Here is a 26,518-nt window from a genome sequence, read left to right as displayed (position 1 = left end):
GAGATCAATTAGAAGTCTATTGTCCACAGCATAGATAATGAAAGCCATAGGCAGAAGAGAAAAGAATAGAAAGATGGTAACTGAAGAGGTGAAATCTACGTAATTTTATAACTGATTGGACCCAGGGTGCAAAAGTTTCTAAGACTTTTGCTGGGGATTTGGTGGCGCCATTAAGGAGGAGATGCCCCCAACTACACTCTGAGCTCATGCTTTTCTGCCTCTCCAGGGACCTCATGCCAACAACTGTTTTGTCATTTATCTTCAATTATTTATTTTCATTGATTCCTTTCCATTTAAGCCTAATCAAGAATCTCCCACATTTAAAAACAAAACAAAAACAAACCTTCCCCTTGAAAGGTGGATTAACACCCTCATCTTATATGCAGGCAGTCAAGAGATGCTATCTATGATTAATGGAATGAAAAATGGAGCTTACGTAGGTTTTGAAAGTGGCCAGTGGAGAAATTGAGAATAGTGATACAACTGCTTTGGATGAGTGACAGAAAAGAGAGAGGTATAGGTAAACTAAATTCTCACTTTACATATCAGGAAGTTAATAATGTCTAAAGCGGATAAATCACAAAATAGTCATATTAGAAGATTAATTAGTGATCTGGAGGTTACCACAACACAGAAGCATTTCAAAATGGTTGCCGCTGGGCTGGGAATGGGTGGATTAGAGTACTGTTGCTTTTTTGAACCATTTGCATGTATTTGATGAAGTTTTTCTTTTTTTTTTTCAGTATGGTAAGAAGAGAGGCCTTAAAAAATAATTCTCCCTCAACTCACATCTCCTTATGGTTACCACAGTCTTTCTTCTTACTTAAAATATATTCCTTACTGTATAATAGTAGTAGTAGTGGCAGTAGTGGTAGTTAGCCTTTATTGATTTATTGTTATGTGCCATGCAGTGTGCTAATCACTTTCACCATCTCATTTAATCTTCACAGGGAAGTTATTGCAACTAGACATCTTGTAGGAGTTGTCTGTGCTCACATCCACATTTGCTGACCAACCAATCTCTCCTCAACCCACTGCAGACTGCTTTTTGCCACCAAACTCAACTTATACTGCTCTCACTGAGGGAACTCATAATTTCCACATTGTTGAAACTGGGGATACTTTCCGCATCTTTAACTCTACTCCTCCCCTCCCTTCCACTTTTTGGTTTACCTCCGGCTTCTCTGGCTTCTTCTCAGTCTCCTTTATTGTCTTTCTTCTACTCACCTCCTAAAGTTGGTATGCCTCAGAGTTCCTTCTTAAGTCTGCTTTTCCTCTCTATATCCATTTGGACTATTCACATACTCCTAATGCTTACCATTGATGAGACTCAAACCTCTGTCTCTAACCCAACACAACAGGTCATTCTCCTGAGCTGCAAACCCATAGATCACTGTCGATCTGACATCCTGATCTGGGTGTCCCACTGGCATCTCAACTCAAGAAATCCCAAGTGAAATACATCAATATTCCCAATACTTGCCCCTTCTGTGTCTCTCGGTGACAACCACCATTCACACAGTTGCCCACTTCCAAATGTGAACATTGTCCTTGATTCCTTGGCTGCCCTCCACATCTAATAACATGTAATTAACCACCTGTACACGCTCCATTCTGGATTTCTCTCTCCTCCTTCTCCTCATCTAGGGCGCTACTACCTTAATGTGCACTGTCATCATCCCTTATCTGGATTATGGCAGTCTCAAGATAATTGGTCTCCGGGCCCTCTTTGGGCCCATCTCGAGTCCATTCTCTGCATAGCAGCCAGACTGATTCCTTTTCATATGCATATCTCATCCTGTGTCTCCTCTGCTAAAAGCATTTAATGGTTTCCTGTACCCTCAACCTAGTAGATTCTAGCTGGTCTCTGCTCACCTCTAGCTCAGGCTACTGCTCTGGCTCCTGCCACACAGAACTCCCTATAGGCTCCTAATTCTCTCCCCCTGTTTTCAGGCATTTGCACTCACTGTTCCCTCTGCCTGGGATATCCTTTCTATCCTGTTCTCTTCTTTTCCAATTCCTACTAGTCTTTCTTGATTCAGTATACCATGCTTCCCCGAAAATAAGACTGAGTCTTATATTAAGTTGTACTCCAAAAGACGCATTAGGGCTTGTGTTCAGGGGATGTCATCCTGAAAAATCATGCTAGGGCTTCTTTTCCGATTAGGTCTTGTTTTCGGGGATACATGGTAGATGTTTTTCTCTTTGCCCCCAAAGGCTAAGTTAGGTGTCCGTCCCTTCTGTGCATTCCCATAGGACCCAATAGTAGCAGTTGCCACACCACTGTATTTACCTGTATCTTCTCTGTCTCTTTTACTAAACTGCAAACCCGTAGGGGGTAGATGGCATATTAGTTATCCCAGCCGACAGTGTCAATCCATTGAGTGAATTATGAGATGTGGTCCTAAGGATTGGAAAGAACATCAAGTCTGGATTCAGATAGACCTAGATTTTGATTTCTTTCTCTTCTGAGTCTTGTTTTTTTCAGCTGTAAAATGCAGATTTCAGTTCCTTCCTCATAGAGTCATTTGTGAGGATTAAATGAGGTACCTAGCACAGGATGTGGCACACAGGAGCTTGGGGTGAGTGTGCGTTCCCTTCTCCCACTGACAACAACCAGAGAACCTGGGTTCCCTGGAAACCTGCTTTGAGGGAAAAAGGATGAATTCAGAGATGGGTCATGCAAGAGGACAGGCCAGCAGGGAGCAGTGAGTTGGGCCTGAAGTGGGAGTTGGAGATATAGGTTTGGAAGTCCTCAGTTTAGGGCCACCAAGCTGGGGCCTCTTGGGGAAGTCTCAGGCCTAGGTAGCAGAAAAGAGATTTACTTTTGCAAAAGGAGGAGCAGGACCGGTCTGCAGGATGGTAGAGGAGAACCAGCACGAGAAAGGAGAAGCAACCAGATTATACATTGCAGAGACTGAGGAGAACGTGCTTGTGGGCTTGGACTTAATGAGGTCATAGATGTCCTTGGAAAGAATGTTGATGGCTGTAGTTAATCATTTGTTCTAGTTCAGAGTAGAAAGAGGGGGATATGTGGGACTTGGAGTTCCAGAGCAAAAGCCATCTGAACTGATAAGCAGGGAAGGAAGGGCTGAAGATAACAGTAGCAGCAAAAACTATTCATAAATTAACCTTAGGGCGGAGTTGTGCTCAAATGTCAGGGACCTTCCTCACTTCTCACCCCCACCCCACTAACTCCTGCCCTGCTTAAGAATATCAAGGAATAACCAGGCATGGATGGCAGGAAGCTGTGAAAGCATATACAAAGGCATACACAGAGAGGATTTTTTTTTTTACTAACTACTATTAATTATTTTCTGTGTGGCCGGCATCGTGCTGAATGTCGTGTGCATATTACATCATATACTCTTCACAACAATCCTTTAAAATATTATAGTGAATTAATTATTGAGAAAACTAAGGCTTAGAGAAGTTAATTAACCTGTTGGAATTCAATTGGTAAGTGATGAATTGAAATTAAAACCGGGCGTTCTGACTCCAGAGACTTTGCTCTTCACTGGCCTGCTAGCGTGGCGTGGGCAGCATGGGCGAAGGGACCTGGAGAAGTCTTAGTCTGGGAGTCAAGGGAGGGGCATCCCAAGGCTTCTGAAAAGGTAAGAAGCCTGTACTGTGTACATGTCCCCTTTTCCCTGACTCTGTCCAGCCAAGTAGTGAATGAAGTTTACTGGACACCAAAGACTAGAACCATCTAGAGCTGCATAGTCCCATAACACTTTCTGCACTGAGGGAATGTTCTCTATCTGTGTTGTCTAATACGGTAGCCACTAACTAGCCATACATGGCTACTTAGCACTTGAAATGTGGCTACTGTGACTGAGGAACTGAATTTTTTATTTAATTTTATTCTAATTAATTTAAATTTAAAACCTGACTCTTGGTTCAGTTATAGGAAAATTTTAAGTATATATATATTTCTTTTTTTAAATTAAAAAAGTAAGTTTATTTTAGGCTGCTGGGTTTTTAAGGTACACTTTTTGAAAGATGTGGATTTTAACTGGATCTTGAAAAATAAGGTAGGATTTGAATTGGTTGAAGTAGGGGTGGATATTCAAGATATAGAATAAGATAATAAAAAATCAAGGAGAAATTTTTGTGCAAATAAGTTTGGAGGGGCAATGAACAAATCAATTTGAGCAAAGCAGAAAAAGATTTATAATAGTTCAAAGCAAGTCTGGATAATAGGATTGAACCAGATTGTGGAAGACCTTTAACATCTGGATAAATATTTTGATTTTATAAGGTTAGTAATATGTATATTTGAAATAATATATATTGTGTTGACACAATAAAGTAGTATTCTAAGAAGATTAATTTTGCAAACATAATTTGAAGGTGAAATGAACTCATTACTGGAAATCCAAATAAGAAGGTCCAGAAATAGTTTCATGTGTGTTACTAAGATCAAGAATGTTAGGAAGAGGGGCCGGCCCGGTGGCTCAAGCGGTTAGAGCTCCATGTTCCTAACTCTGAAGGCTGCTGGTTCGATTCCCATATGGGCCAGTGGGCTCTCAACCACAAGTTTGCTGGTTTGACTCCTGCAAGGGATGGTGGGCTGTGTCCCCTGCAACTAGAAAATGGCAACTGGACCTGGAGCTGAGCTGCGCCCTCCACAACTAAGACTGAAAGGACAACAACTTGAAGCTAAACAGGACCCTCCACAACTAAGATTGAAAGGACAACAACTTGACTTGGAGAAAAGGCCTGGAAGTACACACTGTTCCCCAATAAAGTCCTGTTCCCCTTCCCCAATAAAAAATGTTTAAAAAAAAAAAAAAGGTTAGGAAGAAAGTAGAAATGGCCATTCTACCTATGGAGAGAACTCTCGTCTTTCAATGAGACAAATGTAAATCCTGAGAATTTTCTTTTGTTTTGTAAATAAAAATTAAAAGGCAGAAATAATCAATTTGAACTGCCTGTCTGCATGACCAAGGATTTGCCTAATTATTTTTTTTTTGATACTCAATATTATTTTATATTAGTTTCAGGTGTACAGCACAGTGGTTAGACATTTATATAATTTACAAAGCAATCCCCACGATAAGTGTAGTACCCACCTGGCACCATACATAGTTATAACCATATTCTGACAATATTCCCTATGCTGTACTTTACATCCCTGTGACTATTTTGTAACTACAACTTTGTAATTCTTAATCCCTTCACCTTTTCCACCGAGCCCCCAACACCCTTGAAGTATATTTTGAACAACTTAATATATGAAACTACTTTTTCAATTTAAATTTTTGTGAAATCAGAATATAGTTAGCATTTGAATTGATATTTGCTGTACTCGTAATGTGCACTAGATTGCAAAGACTTATATGAAAGAAATGAATGCAAAGTAGCTTATTAATAATTTTTAACTGGCTACATGTTGAAATAATACTTTTAATATGCTGGTTTAAATAAATATATTATTAATCCTTCTTACACCTCTCACCCTTGAGGTAGGGAAGGCATTAGATACCTCTCCAGAGTATTTAATTTTAAAAACTAGCAGGGGTCATGTGATTGCTTTACATAAAGGAGCGACTCGTCATTGGATTTCAGGCCTCAGGGAAGTATTTGGTCTAGAAGTCTCTATTGATAGTTCCTGTGGCACCCTTCCAGGATTGTCCCAATTTACACGTTCTGACCATGTAAACACTCACATTTGGCAAACCTTGAATCCCAGTTTAAGGTCCCAAAATGTACTATATATGAAATTATCACTACGTCTATGTATTTTGCTACTCTACCTATTCCTAAAAATGGGCCTTTCGAGGAGTTTAAAGGACACCTGCAGTCACAAACCTGTCTTGCTCAAGCCAAAAATCTGATCAGGTTTCACTATGTGAGAGGCTCAAATGCTAAAGATTGTACATCTCCAAAGTCTGTTCTCTAGAGCCCCTATTAAAAGGACATGTGGTAGTAGCCTTGGTTTCTTTATATGTAAATCGGGGAAAACAATAGACAGATGGCATTTGGGTGGACTCATGAGGGCTGAGAGGACAAAATGAATTCACATATGAAAAGTGCTTAGATCAGTGTCTGTAAAATAATAAAACTTTAACTCAATCAGTGTTAACTATTAATATAAAATAGGTGTAGGATACTTCTAAGTGTGCCATAATTTATGTGGTCACATGTGATAGACATCTGAATTCTAATTAGCATATTGATTGGAAACATACTAGACTGTCTTACTGAATAGAGGGAAAAGGTTGGAACTATCAAACCCCAGGAGAGCTGGGTACAGCTGGACCTCAAGAGCTATTCCAGGTAATTTCTATCTCTCGTCTCTCGGCTTCTGTGTTAACTTCATTCTTGCTCACTGCAGAAGGGCTTCCTCACATGGCCAGAAACCAACAACTCCCAAGTCTACTTCTTGCAACTTCCTCCACTGGAGAGAGTCTCTTCTCAGTTATATTACAGTTTTAAAAAAAGAAAAAATCCAAGAAAAGGAGTATGTATGAGTGACCTACTTTGGGTCAGGCACCCATTCTTAGACCACTCAATCTTGGCCAAGGCAGCCAGGACACATAAGAGCATGATTGCTTGTATTGGAACCCCATAGTTGGGGTTTGGGTAGAGAAGTTTCCAAATCTAAGTGAGGTTGTTGGGCAGAACCTTGCCAGGCTCAGTCATTGGCTGGGGACCGCCGTGGAAAGGCAAGACCTCAGTTCAAATACTGCAGCAGATCCCAACGGCGCTGCAACTTGAAGCTGTTAGCTAATACTCCCTTCACAGCTGACCACTAAGTTCTTGAAGGGACATTTGAACAGCACACCTATCCATGGTTGCCATGGTCCACCCTTGTGCTGCAAAGATCTACCTCTCCACATAGGCTCATGGAGCAGTTCCTTCATGCTCCTCCATTCTGAGGGGTCAGAGCTTTTGTTAACAATACCCTTCTCAGGTTGGGATGGCTACACTTGTCCATTCAAGATCACAGTTCAACAACAGAGTGCCAGAGGCACTCATGAGGGTCACCTGAGTTCCACACATATTACTCCCTGCCTCCATCGTGTAATAGGAGCGCTGCCTCCATTTCCTGATCAGGGACAATGACCTCTGTGCCAAGATGGTGACTCTTCTTCTTGCCTGCTGTGCCCAGGCAGCAGCCATAGTTTGTAGTTCACTTTGTCCACTGCAAGAGTGTACTCCCTAACCAGTCCCTCCAACCCTGGAGAACCCAGAATTGCAAGGATGGGAAACAAAATCCTCCAGAAGGTCATTACGAGTGACAGTAAGTGGAGCCACTCCTGCTTCCACTTCTTGGTTCCTAGGCACATATTTTCTTCCTCCTGGGGACAGAGCACCATACGGAGGCCTCTGATTCAGTGCCTATACTGCATCCTGGAGGAGTACCCAGTGCTTAAGAGTGTTACTTCCAAGATGACATTTTATAATCAACAACCAGATTATAAGATCCTTTAGGGTAGGGAATCAAAGCTTATTCATCTATGTAAATCTAGAATCTTTTAGGTCACCTGGAATATGATATCAAAGTTCCATATGTATTAGTCAACCAAATGAAGGAATAAATTAATGAATAATAAATTAATTTTAAAACTGAATGCTGGATGAGTACAAGGCATTTGGGACTAGAGAGTAGTATAGGATGGCTACAGAATTGGCAATGTCATTCATAATCATGTTTCAGCTACAATTTATAAGGTGATGACTCCTGAATCCTCAATGCCTCCCTCCCGCCCTTACCTCTTTCATGAGTTTCAGATGAACAGTTACAACAGCAAACTTGATATTAATGCCTGGATGTTCCAAAAGCATCTGCAACAAAACATGTTCAAAATTGAACTCATCTTTCCACTAACCCCATTCCTCCTTCTCCTCTGCTAATGCCACCCTCATCAGAGTCTTAAAAGTCACCCTAGACTTCGTCCTCTTCCCTCAGTCTTCACATTCAATTTGTTACTAAAATCTTGTTATTTCTATTTCTCAATAGCTTTGGAATTTGATTTTTCCTCCATTCTGATTTCCTTCCCTCCAGCCACTCTTCCTTATTATCTATCTCCCTTGCCATTGTCAAACTGATTTTTCTAAAGTGAAAATTTAATCATGCTTCTTTCTTAAGATTGTCTAATAGCTCCTCATTGCTGTAGGATAAAACCTATACTTCTTGGTTAGTCTAACTTAAAATGTCTTCTTCGCTTACCGTCCGTTAATGCTGGAAGCTTGTGGTGGTGGGGATTGTATTTCCATTGTCATCGTTCCAGTGCCTAACACAGTTTTTGGAACCTAATACAGTTTTCTTAAATGAATGAGTGAAGAGATAAGACCTGAAATAGGCTTTGAAGATTGGACTGGGGAGATAAAATACAAGTGGGAGATGTAATCCTTATCCTTCAAACAATTATTGGGCTACTAGGTTGAGTTTATTGATGAAAGAGATTCCTTGCTGTTCGTTTTTTTGTATCTCCATGACCAGCCAAGTGTTTGGCACAGAGTACGTATGTATTCAATAAATATTGGATTAATTAATAAGTAAATTGATGAATGGTATTGTGTATTCAGCCAAGCGAGAATTTATTTATTTTGGGAACTGCAACGTCACTTAAATTATAGAGCAACTTATTTGGGGAAGAGATGAAAACTCCATTAATTCTTTGTGAAGAGGCTGCTATGCTGGCCCGATACCTGAGCAAACAGACCAGGCCTCAAGACAATTTAATCAAGCACCTTTTTTATTGACCAGAATATGGACCTGCTATTGGAGAGGACACCTGTCTTCCTGAGGTCAATGGCTCCAGCCTTAGATTTATTAACTGTAACCAGACCTGGCTACAGATGCTGCCAAAACGAGGCTATCCCAAAGTGTTGCTACTGAATGCTAATTTGGGATAAATACCTCCTAGAGGCTTTAAATCTTTCAAAATGAAGATTATATGTGCTAATAAATCATGAATATTGGATAAGTCATAAATATTCTTGGAGTTTTCTTTCAGGTGAATAGTTAAACTCATATTTTTTGTAGTTGGGACACGTAATGGATATGCTGGCATTTTAATCCTTATACTGAGTTCAGAAGTCAAATATTTTACAAGGTCCCAGGAACTTGTTTTCAAAGTAGTGTGTTATGAAAAGTGACCCTGGTTGCAATATGATCACTCCCTTCGGAGAACTTACAAGTGAGCTTAGTTAAAGCTTCTGCCAGCATGATTCCAGCCCAAAGAATAAAAAGAATATTTCCAGCTGCCAGTTGCTCTTCTCTACTGCGTCTCCTAATGCCTAATTTGGAGAAACTCCATTTTGCTGCAGGTTCAAATCTTTGAATTATTTTACCACTAGACTGTTTTCCAACTGTTTGATTCTCTAGAGATTTCAGGGAAAATCAGTGGTCTATGATATAATAGTATCCTTCATTCAAAATGCAAAAGGGTAAGCTGGTTAAAATATTATGGTCAAGACTTTGTAAAACTTTTTTTCTTTTGACAGGAAGGGTATTAATCCACCTATTTATTAAATGAGGAGATTAAAACTTAGTAACCTTGGCTAATTTTCCATCATTAATCTGGAATGTGGCTAAATGTTTTCTATTTTCATGCCAACATGAAATGGCTTTTCTTGCCTTCAGTTTAACTAGCTAGAAACATCAACAAATAAAGCTTCAATCTTAAAATGAGGTGGTTTTCTTTTGACCCTCTGGGGCAGAGAATGGAGAAGTGTAAAGGAAGGAGGCCAATTTATTCATCTCAGTCACCAAGAGGCTTGAAGCTCTAGGGAAAAATTTCCCCAGAGATGATAGAATGTCATTTACAGTGCTCTAAAAAATTAGTAAGGCAATTTGATTTTTAATGCTTCTGCAATCTTAGGGTAGTGCCTTTTTATAGTACTGAGCTGTGTGTTTAAATGCACATCAAAATTTCAAAGGGGGCCTCTAGACATCACCCTTCTCGCTATTTCCAAAATGGTTTCTTTCTTAATTATTTGCAGACTTACACCTTCATTTGAGAACAATTTGAAATGCCTCTAACTAGTTGTGAGCAAAGCTGGTCACCTGGTGCTTTCAAACTTAGGAAAAAAATTCAGCCTGGTTGGAATTTGGTACCTAGGAAAACTCATGGGGAGCAGGGTTGCCAAGTGATTCAGAGCATCATGTCTGGAATCTGGTACACTGGGTTTGAGTCCTGGGTCCACTGCTCCCTATTTATGAGACTTGTGCAAGTTACTTAAACTCTCATCATCGGTGAAAAGGAAACAACAATAGTACCCATTGAGCATACGATAGTGTCTGGCAGAATAACAAGTGATTGGTAAATCTTATTAGCAAAAAAGAAAATAAGCATATCATGAGAAAAATATTATACTTGTAACAGAGTGAAATGCTTCTCTCCCTGACTCTATCTTAATTCCAGCCTGCATTTGTATAGATAGGCTAATTGACTGAAGGAGTACTGCCTGAGACTTGAGTAACTTCTGGTGTGACCAACTGGGAACAAAGATTTGGAGATTTCCCCTTTCTAGGATCTCTCTCTCCTCTTCCCCTGCCTTTTCTCCCTTCCTAGGATATACCGTGTTTCCCCGAAAATAAGAACTAGCCAGACAATCAGCTCTAATGCATCTTTTGGAGCAAAAATTAATATAAGACCAGGTATTATATTATATTATATTATATTATATTATATTATATTATATTATATTATATTAAGACCCGGTCTTATTTTAATATAAGACCGGGTCTTATATTAATTTTTGCTCCAAAAGACGCATTAGAGCTGATGGTCCAGCTAGGTCTTATTTTCGGGGAAATGCGGTATATAGTAAGTTGATGGGGCATACTTCTGAGCAGGCGAGGAGTCAGGGAAGGTTTGTCAAGGGCAGTATCCAGATAAGCTGACTACAAGGCCAGGGGCATGCTCAGGGCTGCCACAATTGCAAAAATGACTCCTCTTGTCAATCTCATTGAGCATCTCAGGTACCTCAATGGCTAAATTCATGGAGTAGGGAGGTCGAGGGGCTCGAAAGGTCATTGGCTATTTTATTTTTTTAACTGAAAGTTTTCAGTTTGGTCACTTGAAAACAAAGATTTGTTGCTAGCTTAAAAATGCTTATTTTCTTTAAGTAAATGAAATGCTTTACCAAATGTAGTACAGAAATAATCCTTCGCCACAACAAAAATACAAAAATTACTTATGTATCCATCTGTGCTTAGCTTTCTTTGGAGATAGCATAACAGATATGATCCTTGGCCCTGAGATACAATCAAAACTCTGAACCACCCAAGTTTCTATACAGTTTAATAAATCATGCTTAAGATGTGTGATCCAATTTAGTCCAGAGGAAATATGATAATGAGTTTGGCTAGGGTAGTGGCAATGAAGAGGAAGAGAAGTATATAGATTCATCTTTATACACAGCCTATTTTAGATATGAAATATTGTTAAGGACAACAAGCTAGTAGGTAATATTTTCCAAAAGACTCTTCTCTAGAGATAATAAAGGAATTTGGTTCTCTATTGTAACAGAAACTTTATCAAAAGATATTTTAAAAAATATCCCAAACATTGACATGCTAGGGGTAAAACTACTGGAATGTCTTTCTTGGAACACTACTCATTCATTTATTCTTCTATTGATTTAAAAATTAATTTATTGTTTCCTACTTTATGCCATGACGTATATATTAGATACTGCATATACATTAGTGAACAAAACATATGTTTCCTTCTCCCATTGAACTAGAGGAAGACAGACAAAAAATGGGTAAGCAAATAAATCACTATATAATTACACATTCATCCATTTACATATCCAAGAACTAATATTGACCACATATTATGAGTTGAGGAATATTTTGGGTCCTGGAGATTCAATGATGAGCAAAAATAGACTAGTTTCTGTCTTCATGGAACATACATTCTGAGGGGAGAGGCAACTTACTCCAAGAGTCATACTAAAAAAGATAAAGTTATAACTATGGAAGAGGTATCGAGGAATAGTCATAAGGAAATTTAACCTCATAAGGAGGTCAAGGAAGGCTTCCCTGAGGAAGTGAAGAATAGATGGAGAACTGAAAGACAAGGAAGAGTTAGCTGGCAAAAAGAGGAACAAGGGAGCACTCCAGACAGAGGGAAAAGCATGTGGCTAAGTCCATGGTATGTCTTAGAGGCTGAAAGAAAGTCGCCAGAATAGGAAGATGAACACAAAAGAGACAGAGAGGGAGCAGCTGGAGGTGAAGAAGCAAACACAGAGAGTACTGGTCATGGAAGCCCTGGAAAGAGAGTGTCTCAAAAAGGAGGCCTTGGACAACAGAGTCAAATGCTGCTGAGACGTTTAGTAACATAAGCCCTGAAACTTTCCCCTGGATTTCACAAAATCCAGGTCATTGGTGAGCCCCGTGGAAGGAATGATGGGCCAGAAGCAAGAATGAAGTGTTTGAGAGTGAGTGTAAGGCGCAGAAACATAGGAAACAAGAGTATAGATTAGGAATTGCATTTGTTCACATGTAATGGAACCTGATGACAGCAGTTTAATTAAATAGGGTTGCTATTTTTCTCACATAACAAGAATGACAAAGGGTGACAGTTCACACTGGCGCAGTGGCTCCATGATGTAATCAATGTTCCAGAATCCTTTCTGTTCTGTCATTCTGTTTGTGGCTGTTTTTTGCATCATGAATGCAAGATGGCTGCTCACTCTCAAGTCAGTGTTTCAGATAGGAACAAGAAGGAAAGATCAAGGGAACAGGCCTTGTGCCTATCCCTGGAAAGCAGAAATTTTCTATAAATCTCCAGCTGACTTCAGCTTACATGCACTGGCCAGAACTATGTCATATGGCCACTAGTAGCTGCAAGGGAGCCTGGGAAATGTAGCTCTTCAGCTTGAGCCTTTGCTGCTCCTAACAGAATCAGATGGATACCATGTTTCCGCGAAAATAAGACCTAGCCAGACCATCAGCTCTAATGCATCTTTTGGAGCAAAAATTAATATAAGACCTGGTCTTATTTTAATATAAGACCGGGTATAATATATAATATAAATAATATAATATAATATAATATAATATAATATAATATAATATAATATAATATAATATAATATAATATAAAAGATAATACTGGGTATAATAGAATATAATATAATACCGGGTCTTATGTTAATTTTTGCTCCAAAAGACGCATTAGAGCTGATTGTCCGGCTAGGTCTTATTTTCGGGGAAACACGGTATTGAGACCATAGCAGCTACACAGCACATACAAATCACACATTCAAAAAACGTGTTCATAAAGGGAAGAAGAGAAATAATAAGATGATAGTTGGAGGGCAATGTGGGATTGACTTTTAAAAAAAATGGGAATGATTTGAGTATATTTGAAATTTGACAAAAAAGGTCTAATCAGGAGAGAGAGATTGAGAGTTCAAATATACAAAAACAAAAAAAGATAACTAATATTTCTTAAAAAGAGGGAGGGAATGGAATCTAAATCAGGAAAAGAGGGATTAACATTAAAGAGAATAAGGATAGGCTCTCTACTATAACAACAGGAAGAAGGAAAAGTAGGCTTATATGTTTTATATTGAGAAAATGAAGCTTCTATTTCCTCTATGATGTAGGAGGTGAAGTTTGCTATTGCCAATGAGAGAGTAGAAGGGAGTGATTAGAGCTTTGAGAAGTTTGAGACATTGAAGTTTGAAATAGCTGTTGTAGAGCAAAACTGATCAAGTATAAAGGGAACAAATAAACAGCTATCAGGGAATGTTGTTTTCATTGCTTTTCCTGAGGAAAACATTAGAGAACGAGCTTCAGACAATCAAAATGACTAGAAAGACATTAACAAAAGGCCTGGTGTTGAGCATTAAATATACAATTACTTATAGAACTACCCATACCCATGTCCATTCCAGCTGAATATCCTGCCATCCTCATCATTAACACAAATATCATTTATTCAACAAATATTTAGTGAATATCCTCTACATGCTAGATACTTAATGCATGTCATGTGGCATGCTAGGATGGGTTGGAGGTGGGTGGGAAATAGAGCCTAGGAGAAGGATGCAGTGGGAAAGTAATTTTTAGAAAAGGTAGACCCTCTCTTAGCTGGGAGATGCATAGAATTCTTAATATTCAGGCCCAGGGAGAGTGGATAAACTCCATCCAGGCAATGGCACGCAAGGGCTGGTCTGATCTGAGTGGTAAGATAGGGGTAGTAGCATCCGACTTTGGGAGCTCTGGGCAATTGTCATGGCACCAGGGGCAGACCTGGAGTCAGATCAATCGGAAGTAAGGGCTCCTGGAAGAGCAGTCTAGCTGTGGAGATGTCAGTTGCAAAGTTAGAGGGCAGAACAGGTTTCAGCAGGCCTGCTTCCTACTTCAGCGATTCCTCAAAATGCCAGCCTCCGGAGGCTGCAGGAGTCTAGATGTTAGATCCCCCAAAGTAAAGGAGGCCGATAGGCTGACTCAAGGAAATTGCATCTGAATAATGGTGCCCATGTCAAGAGCTAGGTTATTCTGCAAATATGTCTTTATTTGAATGCCTAGTGCAATAGAAAAGATTTCTATATTCTACTTACCACTATGAATATTTTTATATTCTACTTACCACTATAAAGAGAATACATCGTCCTCAGTGGGGCAGAAAGCAATAATAACGACCACTGTTTACTGCACTTGCTACATGTCAGACAAATGTTCTAGATACTTAATGAGCTGTACCTCATTTGATCCTTACAATCACCCTCTGCGTTAGCTATTATTGCTCCCATTTACAGAAGAGGAAACTGAGCCCCATCCAGTAAGTTTATTTGCCCAAGATCACCTGGCTATAACTGGCCAAGCAAGGATTCTAGTGCATGTGTGACTCCACACCTACCATTACGCCATAACTGTTATACCATACTGTTCCAGGGCAGTGTTGAATCCTAATGCACGTCATTGAAATAACAACTGGTATGCTGCTTTGGTAAAACTGGGATCACAGCCCATATCTTAGGATTTGTTGCTAAAATGACAAGACCATACTGCCCTCTATCAGCTTCGGTGACATTGGCTACTGGTAATTTTCAGAATGAATAAGAATAGCTGACATTTATATTGTGATGTATACTTCCAAAAACATTTTACTCAAGCCTACCACATATATTGTGAGCATTGAAGCCAACACATAAACACACAAAAATCAATGCAAAAATTTTAATGAAAATGAATTCCATTTGTGGTAAAGACTAGTTATAGTCATTGCAGTATTATTGAATTTTCTATAACCCGACATTTAAAACTTTACTTTTACTTTTAGAGAAGTAAAAGAAGTGATTTAGGTTTTTCCACACTTGTTTGTTTATCACTTTTTAAAAAATTAATATTTTTTTACTGAGGTATATGCGTATTACCGTTCAAAGATACACAAAAGTAGAGAGACTAGAAGCTCTAAGTATCACTCGGCTTAGCCAATGATCATTTGTCTAGTAAGTTTGATGGCATGATTTCTGATAGAGTTATCTCTTAAATCCTTTCTGATCTAATTACTACTTCATTCAGGTAATATCTTTGTGTTTCCACAATTACTGCCTTACATAATTAATCACTATTAAATGCTATTGTTGAAGTTAGCTCACTATACTCCACAATGTATGTGTTTTGCCTGGGAACATGGTTTGTTTTTGTGGGTTTTTTTAGTTTTAAGTTTTGGTTTAGTTTCGGTTTGAAAATGTATTTGTTTGGTATCTGTTGGCCCCACTGAATTGGTCCACATTTACCACATTGACAATCCAATCTTAACCTTTGTTCTGTTAACACAGAAACAGAGAAGAAATTCATCTGCATAGATAATGTATTTGCAGTGGGTCCATTCAGAGAGCTATGTGATGCCCATAATCCTACAGGTTTGATGCCAGCATAGGACAACTGATTTTCCTGATTCTGATCCTCACTCAGCCTTCTTCAAGACATGATGAAGTGGATAGGAAAGAGAGCATGAATATTTCAATCAAAATCTATCCTGCTATTGGATAAAGCAAATAAAAACAACAACAAAAGTATACTTATCCATTCTTGAGAGTGGAGCATAATATGGCACTTCTATATAAATATAATAACCATAGTTCAAGGTTTTTTTTTTATTTTTAGGAATTTTAAGATTGAGATATTTTTTTCCCTTATAGCTAGAAGATAATACCTTGTTAAGATGTAGATTTCTTAGAGAACTTTTCTTATATAAAAATTTTACATTGGAAGTGAGATATTCTTTTTAGTAAAGAATTAAATTTAACATAAATAAATTCTTTACTGATTGCTAGATAGGTAATGTTCTTTCTTTTCACAATTTCATTGATTAGAAACTTTAAAAAAGATTTGTGGTTTATTGTGTAATAGCACACTACTGCTTACTTATTGGCTCTACTTATAAAAAATAAAATTAATTTCACTTTAAAAAAAATAAATTTCAATTTAAATTCGGACCCTTTTCCAAGGCTCAAATGATGTTTTCTTTCTTTTCTTTTTTTTTTTTAAATTAAAGTTTATTGGGGTGACAATGGTTAATAAAGTTACATAGGTTTCAGGTGTACAATTCTGTATTACATCATCTATATATCACATTGCGTGTTCACCACCCAGAGTCAGTTCTCCTTCCATCACCATATATTTGATCCCTTTTACCCTCATCTACCACCCCTTTTCCCCTTACCCTCTGGTAATGACTTTTAAAATAGTTACATAACGTATCTTTTTATCATTTTTCTCTCAGTTATAGTTGATGGATATCAAATCCCTAATAGTCTGGAATTGGTTTAATATGATTTGATAGTACTGTCTGCTCCCACTCCTCCTTTTTTTATGTGTGTGTAGTCATCCAATTTAAAGTAATTATAATTTTACAGATTCAGATTTACTGAGTTGTATTTCAAGCTGCTTGGTGAATTATTTATTTTAAGCCATCTAGTTATATAATTAACATCTTTTTAGTATTTTCTTATAATTGCTTCTTTAAGATTTCTGAACTTTGACAATTATTCATCTTCCTAATCAAAACTCTATTTAACATTTTGACATAATTCTAATTAAATAAAAATAACTATTTACAAAAGACACACTTAAAACAGCATATCAAAGAAACTTAAAAATAAAGGAATGGAAAAAGAGTCACTAGGAAAATGTTAATGAAAATGTAGATATAGCACTTTTATATTTATTATTGTACTTGGATATTATTCAGTATAGCACTGCAGTATTGTAAATGTATAACTGCTTTATGGACTAAGCAGTCTGAAGAAAAACAGGTAATATGTAGCAATGACTTCCTAAACGCATTGTATATCCTTACCTATCCCCAACCCATTGCCTATAGAGTTCCCCACAACCCAGTAGCTACCAGTTCCAGTTTCCCTACGGGTTTTCTACTCACTGTCAATGGACTCTAGATGTATCCCCCTCAAAATCTAGCACTGAATAAAACCAACTACACTTGTAACTGGAGCTCAATGAACTTTAAAGTCAAAACCCTTGCTCTTCCCCCAAGCCCAGTGATATCTCTGCCCCAACTTGGCCCCTTGGAAGCCTTCCACATCAGCTCCAGTTGGATTCCATCACAGGCCCAAGATCCGGCTGACTCTCCATCCTATCATAGGCTTCCCAGGGTCCTGAGTGTTCAACCTATTCTGTAGCGACCTTCAGGACCTTCAGGCCTTGACTTCCAGGCATACCACATCGGCTCTGAGCTTTTCCTCCCCTGTGCCACATTTAAGAGCAGGCCCAACTGTGGTAATCCTCCCTTCTTTTTCCTCAACCCCAAACAATTACATTTATGCCCCCAGGCTAATTCTTCCTAAATACATATCATATGCCTAATGTTATACTCTTATTCTCTTCTAGGCACTTGCTCGCCAACACTAGTTATTTATTTATTTATTTTTTACTTTCACCATGATCCACAGTAAAAAGAGACATTTTATATTGTGTCAAGGTACATTTAAACAATACTTAGTCCTTTTCCACATGACAACACAATCTGATATTTTCCTTTTTAATCTACTTAAAACATTCAGCCACTAAATTGATTTCACTAGCCACTAATGGGTCAAGACCTTCAGTTTGGAAGCCCTTGTTCTAAAGCCCTTGTCCCCAATACTCTTTTGGCATCTTGTTTATCAGAACCAGGTCAGATAACACAATGGCATGTCTAAAACAATCACTGCCTTATTTCCTGGAGTTTCTAAGGAGGAATCTTTGACGGTAAAAGGACAACAGTCCCTAGGATATAAAAAAAAGGAACTTTGATGTGTTGGAAATGGTGGAGATTTATTTAAAGTCTTCTAGAAAATATCCACAATCTGAAATTTTATTAAAAAGCACAGGATTGAAAGTCAGGCAACTGGAGTCCTTGCCTCACCCTGCCACTCACTGAGTGTTCGGAGGTTGATTACTCAGCCTCTCTGAACCCAGGGGTCTTGATCTAGAGAATGATATGTAAATCCATGATAATAAACCCTATTGATTCATTCACTCATTCATTTGGTCATTCATTCGACAAATGCTTTATTAAGTGTATGCCAGACAGGCCTCTCACTCCTCATCTGACAATTCAAGTTGGGAGGGCCAATGTTATACATCACATGTGATCATATGCCAGGGTTCTTTCTCATCAATTTATGCTTCATCAAGCACCGTAGGGGAATGAGCTGCTTCATGTAAGCCTATTACCCAGAAAAATGATGCTCATTTATATAAACCACTTAATAAAAATCTCCCTAAAATGTATTAGAGATTATACTGTACCTAATTTCATTAATGGTTTAGTTAAGTGTAATAGTAAGGAGCTCAATTTTAAGATTTATGAATTCTTACACAATTTTAATTTAAAATGTCAAAAATGGAATTTTTGCTCTAATTCCTTCCAATTTATTTTTTCCATACCACTTTTTAACTTCCTATTTCTCTCTCTCTCTCTCTTTCCTTCTTCCTTCCTGCCTTCTTTTCTTCCTTCCTTCCTTCCTTCCTTCCTTCCTTCTTTTCTCTCTCTCTCTCTCTCTCTCTCTCTCTCTCTCACCTACTTTTTAACTCTGAGTTTGTCACACCAGGTGAGTTGGCACAATCAGTGGTAAGAGTATTACTAAAAGCCATTCCTACACCAACTTAGATAGCAACTGCTTAACTCTACACTAAAGTGATTGTGAACTACATAAAATATCACACAAAACCAAATTAAATGTATCCCCAAATCCCCAGTTCTGCATAATCCCCAAAATGTCTGGAGCCATTCCAATGCCCAGTGATGTGAGGGAAAATGTGATGGAGGAGGAGTTGAACTGAAGAGACAGCAGTCTTAACTGACTGTTAATTTTACAAAGACATGTGACCAAGTGAACACATTATTAGGGACCCACATTCCTAAGGCTTTGGAAGGGACTTATACAAATGAAGGGACCTGAAACTTAAGGTTCATGGTAAATCTGCTTCTACAAATATCAATTATTGAATGAAGGAGTGAATATGGTGAGCCAGTTATGAGCATGACTACGAGGTTAAATGTATCTGTGTTTGGTTTTTAAATTCACCATTTACTAGTTTGTGAATGAGCAAATTCACTTCTCTGTGCCCCTTTTCTTTCTTTAAAAAAATTTTTTTTCAGTTACAGTTGACATTTAATATTATTTTATATTAGTTTCAAGTGTACAGCATAGTGGTTAGACATTTATATAATTTATGCAGTGATTTCCTTTGATTAGTCTAGTACCCAGCTGGCAGTATACATAGTTGTTACAACATTATTGACGATATTCCCTGTGCTGTGTTTTACATCCTCGTGACTATTTCGTAACTACCAATTTGTATTTCTTAATCCCTTCACCTTTTTCACCCAGTTCCACAACTCCCCTCCCTTCTGGTAACCGTCAGTTTGTTCTCTGTATCTATGAGTCTGTTTCTGTTTGTGCCTCTGTTTTCTAACCTGTGAAAAGAGGATAATAATATCTAACACATAAATAGGGATGTTCTGAGTTATTGAAAGAGGTAATGTATAAAGCATGTAGTTTGGTGTCTGGAAGATGGTTATTGCTAATAAATAAGAGCAATACTTTTAATGTTACATGATGATGATGATGATGATGATGATGATGATGATGATGACAGTACTATATTGAATATAAGGTTGGCAGAAGATGTTGAGGGGTATAATGCTTTTTGTTCCTATAATAAATGTTCCCCAAAGAACTGTGATTAAAAATATATTTTTAATTTAAGTATAATTGGCACAACTGTGATTTTTAAAATTCCTTTGATTGAGTTGGTTTTGGTTTTCAGTTTTTTAAGATTCTGCAATAAAATCTGGTGGGAAATGGCCTAAAGAATTTTCTAACTTGAGCAGAGAAATAGCTTGGAAAATGGTCTGTCATCCATGGTGATTGCTTTACCCTGGCCATATGGAGCCAGACCATACTATCCAGAATATATAAAGAACTCTTAACACTCAATAATAAGTAAATAACACAAAAAATTTTTAAAATAAGCTAAAGATTTGAAAAGACACTTCATAGAGAAGATAGACAGATGGCAAATAAGCACATGAAAAGATACTCTATATCCTTAGCCATTAGGTAAATGTAAATTAAAATCACAGTGAGGGCCGGCCCGGTGGCTCAGGTGGTTGGAGCTCCATGCTCCTAACTCCAAAGGCTGCCGGTTCGAGTCCCACATGGGCCAGTGGGCTCTCAACCACAAGGTTGCCAGTTTAATTCCTCAAGTCCCGGAAGGGATGGTGGGCAGCGCTCCCTGCAACTAAGATTAAACTCGGCACCTTGAGCTGAGATGCTGCTGAGCTCCCGAATGGCTCAATTGGTTGGAACATGTCCTTTCAATCACAAGGTGGCCGGTTCGACTCCCTCAAGGGATGGTGGGCTGCGCCCCCTGCAACTAGCAAAGGTAACTGGACCTTGAGCTGACCTGCGCCCTCCACAACTGAGACTGAAAGGACAACAACTTGACTTGGAAAAAAATCCTGGACATACACACTGCTCCCTAATAAAGTCCTGTCCCCCTTCCCCAATAAAATCTTTAAAAAAAAAAATCACAGTGAGATTCTCATTAGAATGACTAAAATTAGAATGACCAATTAAAGGAGAAACACAGGGAGACCACACTAAGATTGATCATACTAAGCATTAGCAAGGATATGGATCAACTGGAACTTTCATCCATTGCTAGTGGGAATATAAAATGATAAAAAAAAATAAAAAAAGATACATCTGACCCAGCCAGGATTTATCCAAGAGAAACAAAAGCATATAAGTCCACAAAGACTTATACACCAATATTCATAGCACCTTTGTTTGTAATAGTCCCAAACTGAAAGCAATCCAAATCTCTCTCAACAGTTAGCTAAGGAAATTGCAACACATCCATAAAATGGAAAACTATTTAGCAATAAAAAGGAATGAGTTATTGATATACAACAACATGGATGAATCCCAGAATAACTATGTTTATTTTTAAAAGCCACACAAAAAGGAGTACATACTGTATGATTCCATTTATAGAAAATTATAGAAAATGTAAACAATACTGACAGAAAGCAGCTCAGTGGTTGCCTGGGGTTGGGGTGAAGGCCGGAGGGAGGAATTACAAAGAGTCATGAGGAAACCTTTGAGCGTGATAGATCGAGTATCTTGATTTAGTGATGGTTTTTCAGTCTATACACAAGTCAAAACTTATCAAATTGTATACTTTAAATATGTGCCCTTTATTGTCAATGATATATGCCAAAAATACCTGACATTAAAGCTGCTAAAAATAGCATATTTCCAACAACTTCCTCTTTTAAAAACTTTTTGAGGTACAACATACGCAGTATTCACCTTCCGCTTAACTAGATCTTTAAAAGGGACCACAGCCACTCCAACACCACCTTAGAGAGGGATAGTGTAAAGGAGTGGGAATAGTAGTAGAAAGAGATAGAGGTCTTCAATGATTGCGATGAAAATTTTTACAAATACCGCTAGGGCTTCTCCCAGGGCCTTGGAGGAGGCCTGTGCATGTCAGGGACTGAGGGAGATGACAGGGAATTCCTAAGCACTCCTTGGATTTGGGGGAGATGGGGAGGAGTGTGTGGATCCAGCAGAGGAATGGACTTCCAGCTCCACGGGCTCAGAGCTGTGGTTTGGATATTAAGCTACGTGGCCTTGTTCTGAGGTCACAAGCTAGTAAGGCCTGAGGACATGTCAGTTACACAAGGAAGGGGCAAGTTTTGAAAGGTCAGTGGCACCATCCTCTGGAATTTATGCGTGATCACCCAGCACAGACCTGCCTAATCGCTCAGGAGGTCTATCAGGGTGCTGCAGCACTAGAGTGTAAGACAAGACTCGTGGATTCTATTACTGTGCTGCTGCTGCGACTATTTGCTGATTTGTGACTGGAGGCAGGCCATATATCTCTGGGTGTTGGTTTCAATATAGTAAAATAGAATGACAAGAATTACCTATTGGTGGTGTATACTGAAGTCTTCCCATGGAAATAATTTTATTCTATATGAAATCTAGCTGATCTCTTCCATTATCTAAAGTTCCTTTTGCAGTTGGAAGAAAGAAAAATAGGGAAGTGAAAGAATTAGATCGCATAGGCAGGTGACTCCAGGTGAGGCAACCCTCAAGCACTGGGCTGGGGCTGCTGACATCCTCCCCTAATGCCAAGAACACCTCACTGAGTCTTAGAAAGAGCCTGTGCAGGTGAGGGGTCCTGTAACTTACACCTCATTTGCTTCAAGTTAAATCTACCTCCGTTTAGAAACATTCTATTACTTCCCCCCCCCCCTAGTTTTTTTAAGTTACCATTTATTACCAGTTACTGGCATCTACTTTGTGTCAGCCATATATATATATATTCTTGTCAATTTTTCTCAACCTTGGCAATACATTAGAATCACCTGGGGAGCTTTTAAAATATACCAACCTGGAACTGACTGAAACCAAATCTCTAGGGTTGGGGCTCAAGTATCGTTATTAAAAGCCTCCTGGATTATTCTAATGTACAACTAGGATTGAAACCCTTGGCACACTATGCTACTTTACATATGTTAACTTCTTAAATCCTTACTCAAACCAAAGAGGTCTTGTTATCCTTATATATGAATAAACTGAGAGGGTCAGAGAGGCTAAATATCTTACTCAAGATCAAATCACAGAGACATAACTCAAATCCAGATTGCTATACCAGTTCTCATCTTTAAATTCCTCTGTGGGAAAGAACCACCTTTTAATTCCAACTTTTGCAATTGGCAATATGCAGTGATGAATAAAATACCATGTATTTTTGTAGCAAATGTGACCTTCTTAACTCTAATCCTGTAAGAAGCAGTAGGGGAAAGCCATATTCCAAAATTTAGTTCTGAGTTGGAAGAGTTGTTTGTATCCAACAAAATTTCAGATTATCTTTATTGAAGAGAAGCTTGCTGGTGGTGAAAATGCTAAGTACCATCTACGATTGGAATGGGTACTACTTGGTGTGGCCTTGGAGGTCCTGATACAAGGTAATTAGTAGTAACCCTACCCAGTTTCTCCTTCACATTATTTCCTAATCCTACATCTTCCTTTCTCTTGGATTCATTGTTCACTTTGCTATAGAGTACATCCCCAAATCACTATTTCAGTAAAGATCTGAAGGGGGTAAAATTTCTGAATCTTTGGGTATGCAAAAGTAATTGTATTAGATTGGTGCAAAAGTAATTGCGGTTTTTGCAATTATTTTTAACCTTTTAAACCTCAATTACTGTTGCACCAACCTAATACGTTGTTCTCTCATTTGAAAGCTAGTTTTTCCCATTATCATTTTCCCTCAGATCTTCTGTTGTCTTCATCAATGTTACCAATGGGGAAAAAAGCCACACTGATTCTCATTCCTTTAAGCTTAACCTGTTGATCCTTTTGGAAGCTTTTAGAGTTTTATCTTTATCCCTAGTGTTCTAAAATTCCACCATGACATGTCTAGGTGTTAGTTCTATTTCGTTCATCTTGGTTTTTGATTTGAAGACCTGTGTCTTAAACTCTGAGAAATCTTTTATCATTATTTTCTCCTTTCAGATTTCTAGTGCCTCTATCACATGGATATTAAAACTTCTAGTCTATTTACTTTCTTTGTCTTTTGAAATGTGCAAAGGGAGAATTCACTAGCCTTTATATTCTGCTAATTTATTCTGTAGCTACTTCTACTAAAAGAGCATCTATTGATTTTTTCAAAAATAAAAAAATTAATTTCCAAGTTGGCTCTTTAATGTGATTGTGGTATCCTTTCACATCACACTGAAAAAATTAATTTTGCTTATACACCTAAAGAATCCCTATGTTTGCTATATTAATTCTCTTTCCTTGAATGTTTAGTTCTGCTTGTTGAATTCAGTGCTTTTCTTACGTGGGGTAGGGTTTTCCACAACATTTTTATGATTCTTGTGTTGTTTATCTCTGCATCTGTTAATTCTTAGTTTCTTGTTCAATAACTTCAGTGTATGTTACTATAGCTTGCCTTTTGTAACTAGAGGGAAGAGATATGTTACTGGGGAGAATTTATCAATGATTTCTTTTCTGAGGTGGGGTTTCCTGTCCCTCCTGGTGGTCAGGGCTAGCTGAGGCAGCAAAGCCCTCTCTCTCTGGCTTCAGTGTCACATTTCCTACTTTAGTCTATCAACAAGCATTGCCACTGCTTGCTATTAATATTTAGTAGAGTGGGAGGCAGGTTGGTGGTCAACCAACCTAGTTACTTCTTATATAGTCCCTCAATTAATCAATTTGGTGAATGTCCAGGGCTTGTCCCTCTCACTTGTTTTACCCACCGATTCTGGAGTTGGTCTGATACTGAATTCCTATCTTTATAGCCCTCCTCTTCTACAAGATTTTAGTTTCTAGGTATATCTGATCCTGATATCTCTCAGGAATTTCTGAACATTTCTGATAAAAGTCTTCCTTGTTTTTCTAAGCTGTTATAAGCGCGCACATATGTGTGTGTGTGTGTGTGTGTGTGTGTGATGTAGAAATGTAAAACCAGGGAAATAGTAAGTATCCAATAAATACTGTATATTTTGAACTCATGAAAGAACAAATACATGTATGTGTTTTGTGTTACACACACATACATCTTCCTGGATTTTAGGTGAGAGGTGATATAGATGCATATTCTCAGCCCATCATCTGTTCTTGTGAACTACTTTTAGATTTGGGGAGTGTGGAAAAGAAGTAAGCTATATTTTGTTTGTGTTTAAAAGAAGAGGAGGTAGAATTTCCTATTCAGAAGATAACAATGCCTTAGTTTGCAAAGATAAATATTCTGTTACAATTAGTTATATTTTATTTATTATACATTTGTTTCATAATTAACTTTTGAGTACTTATGAGTAAGACATGGGGTTGGTACTGTGGACAGATACAATTACATTTTTCTCGGTGTCTTTTTCTTCTCCTCTAGCCTACCTTGCCTCCTACATACACACGGGCCAGAATAAGGCCATTGCAGTCAGAAAGATCTGTATTAAAATCCTTTCTCTGTCACTTATTAGTTATTGAGCACCTTGCAGGAGATTTGGTCCTGTTTAAAACACCCATGGAGACATTTGGCCCATGCCAAAGGTCCTTGATATTTCGTCCTGTCAAAAACGTCCATGCTTAGAAAACATCACTGGGTTCAAAGAGCCCAGAATGTTTACGCTTTTGGTTTACAGGATTAATACATTAAAAATACTATTATGCTTTATTGGTCTGATAATTGTGGACAGTCTACAGTCTAGAAAGGTTTAGAGGCAACATAATCTAGTGGCAGAAATATAGACTCTTGAGCCAGACTGCTTGGATATGCATCCCAGCATTAGTAATTAGTAACTGTGTGACTTTGGGTAAGTTATTTAAACTTCTCATCTGTAAAAATGGAGATGTGATAGTAACTACCTGTTAAATGAGGATCATATGAGTTAATATTTATAAAGAAACCAAAACATAGTAAGTACTACCATGTTTCCCCGAAAATAAGACCTAACCGGAAAATAAGCCCTAGCAGATTTTTCAAGATAACATCCCCTGAACATAAGCCCTAATGCGTCTTTTGGAGCAAAAATTAATATAAGACCTGGTCTTATTTTCGGGGAAACACAGTATGAAAGTACTTGAAAAATAAAATAAATACTAAATGGAGATAAAGACCTAGAATTTAGTATCCACCTTAAACAGCAGCTTAAGCTATTTCAGGGAGACTGACAGCTGTCTAATACACAAAGTTGTTTAGAACTTATTTCAATTACCTGCTTACATTTCTAATTGACTGGCTGGCTTCTAAGTTTCTAGAGGGCAGAGACATTATTCATCTTTAATGTCTGGGACTTGGTAAGCACAAAGAGACAAAAAGAGCCTTGGTCATGGAATCCAAAGACTTGTATCAGAATCTTCACTCCACTACCATTTGTCTTGGAACTATTTATTTAACTTTCCAGACCCTCAGTTCCTGTAACAGTTAAATGAGGATAATACTTCTTTCAACTATTGTGAAGATTAAAGGATATAATAATTTAGGGAAGTGTCTGGAATGTAGTAT

General features: G+C 38.1%; 1 protein-coding gene across 3 annotated transcripts in view; it reads right to left on the bottom strand.

Annotated features, from left to right (window-relative positions):
* The window catches only part of LOC308506145 (uncharacterized protein), an 86,259-nt gene that overhangs the window by 46,428 nt on the left and 13,313 nt on the right, over nt 1-26,518 (bottom strand). Inside the window, exon 2 of one of the 3 annotated variants that reach the window (XM_081069146.1) lies at nt 7,723-7,794. The exons of the other annotated variants lie outside the window; for them this stretch is intronic. The gene's annotated coding sequence lies outside the window, so the exon portion shown is untranslated. The remainder of the gene's footprint in view (nt 1-7,722; nt 7,795-26,518) is intronic. 3 annotated transcript variants of the gene reach the window in all.

This window comes from Rhinolophus hipposideros, assembly GCF_964194185.1.
Source record: "Rhinolophus hipposideros genome assembly, chromosome: 12".
Taxonomy (NCBI): Eukaryota; Metazoa; Chordata; class Mammalia; order Chiroptera; family Rhinolophidae; genus Rhinolophus; species Rhinolophus hipposideros.
Note: the sequence above shows the minus strand (reverse complement) of the source record. Positions and strands in the feature narration are given on the sequence as shown.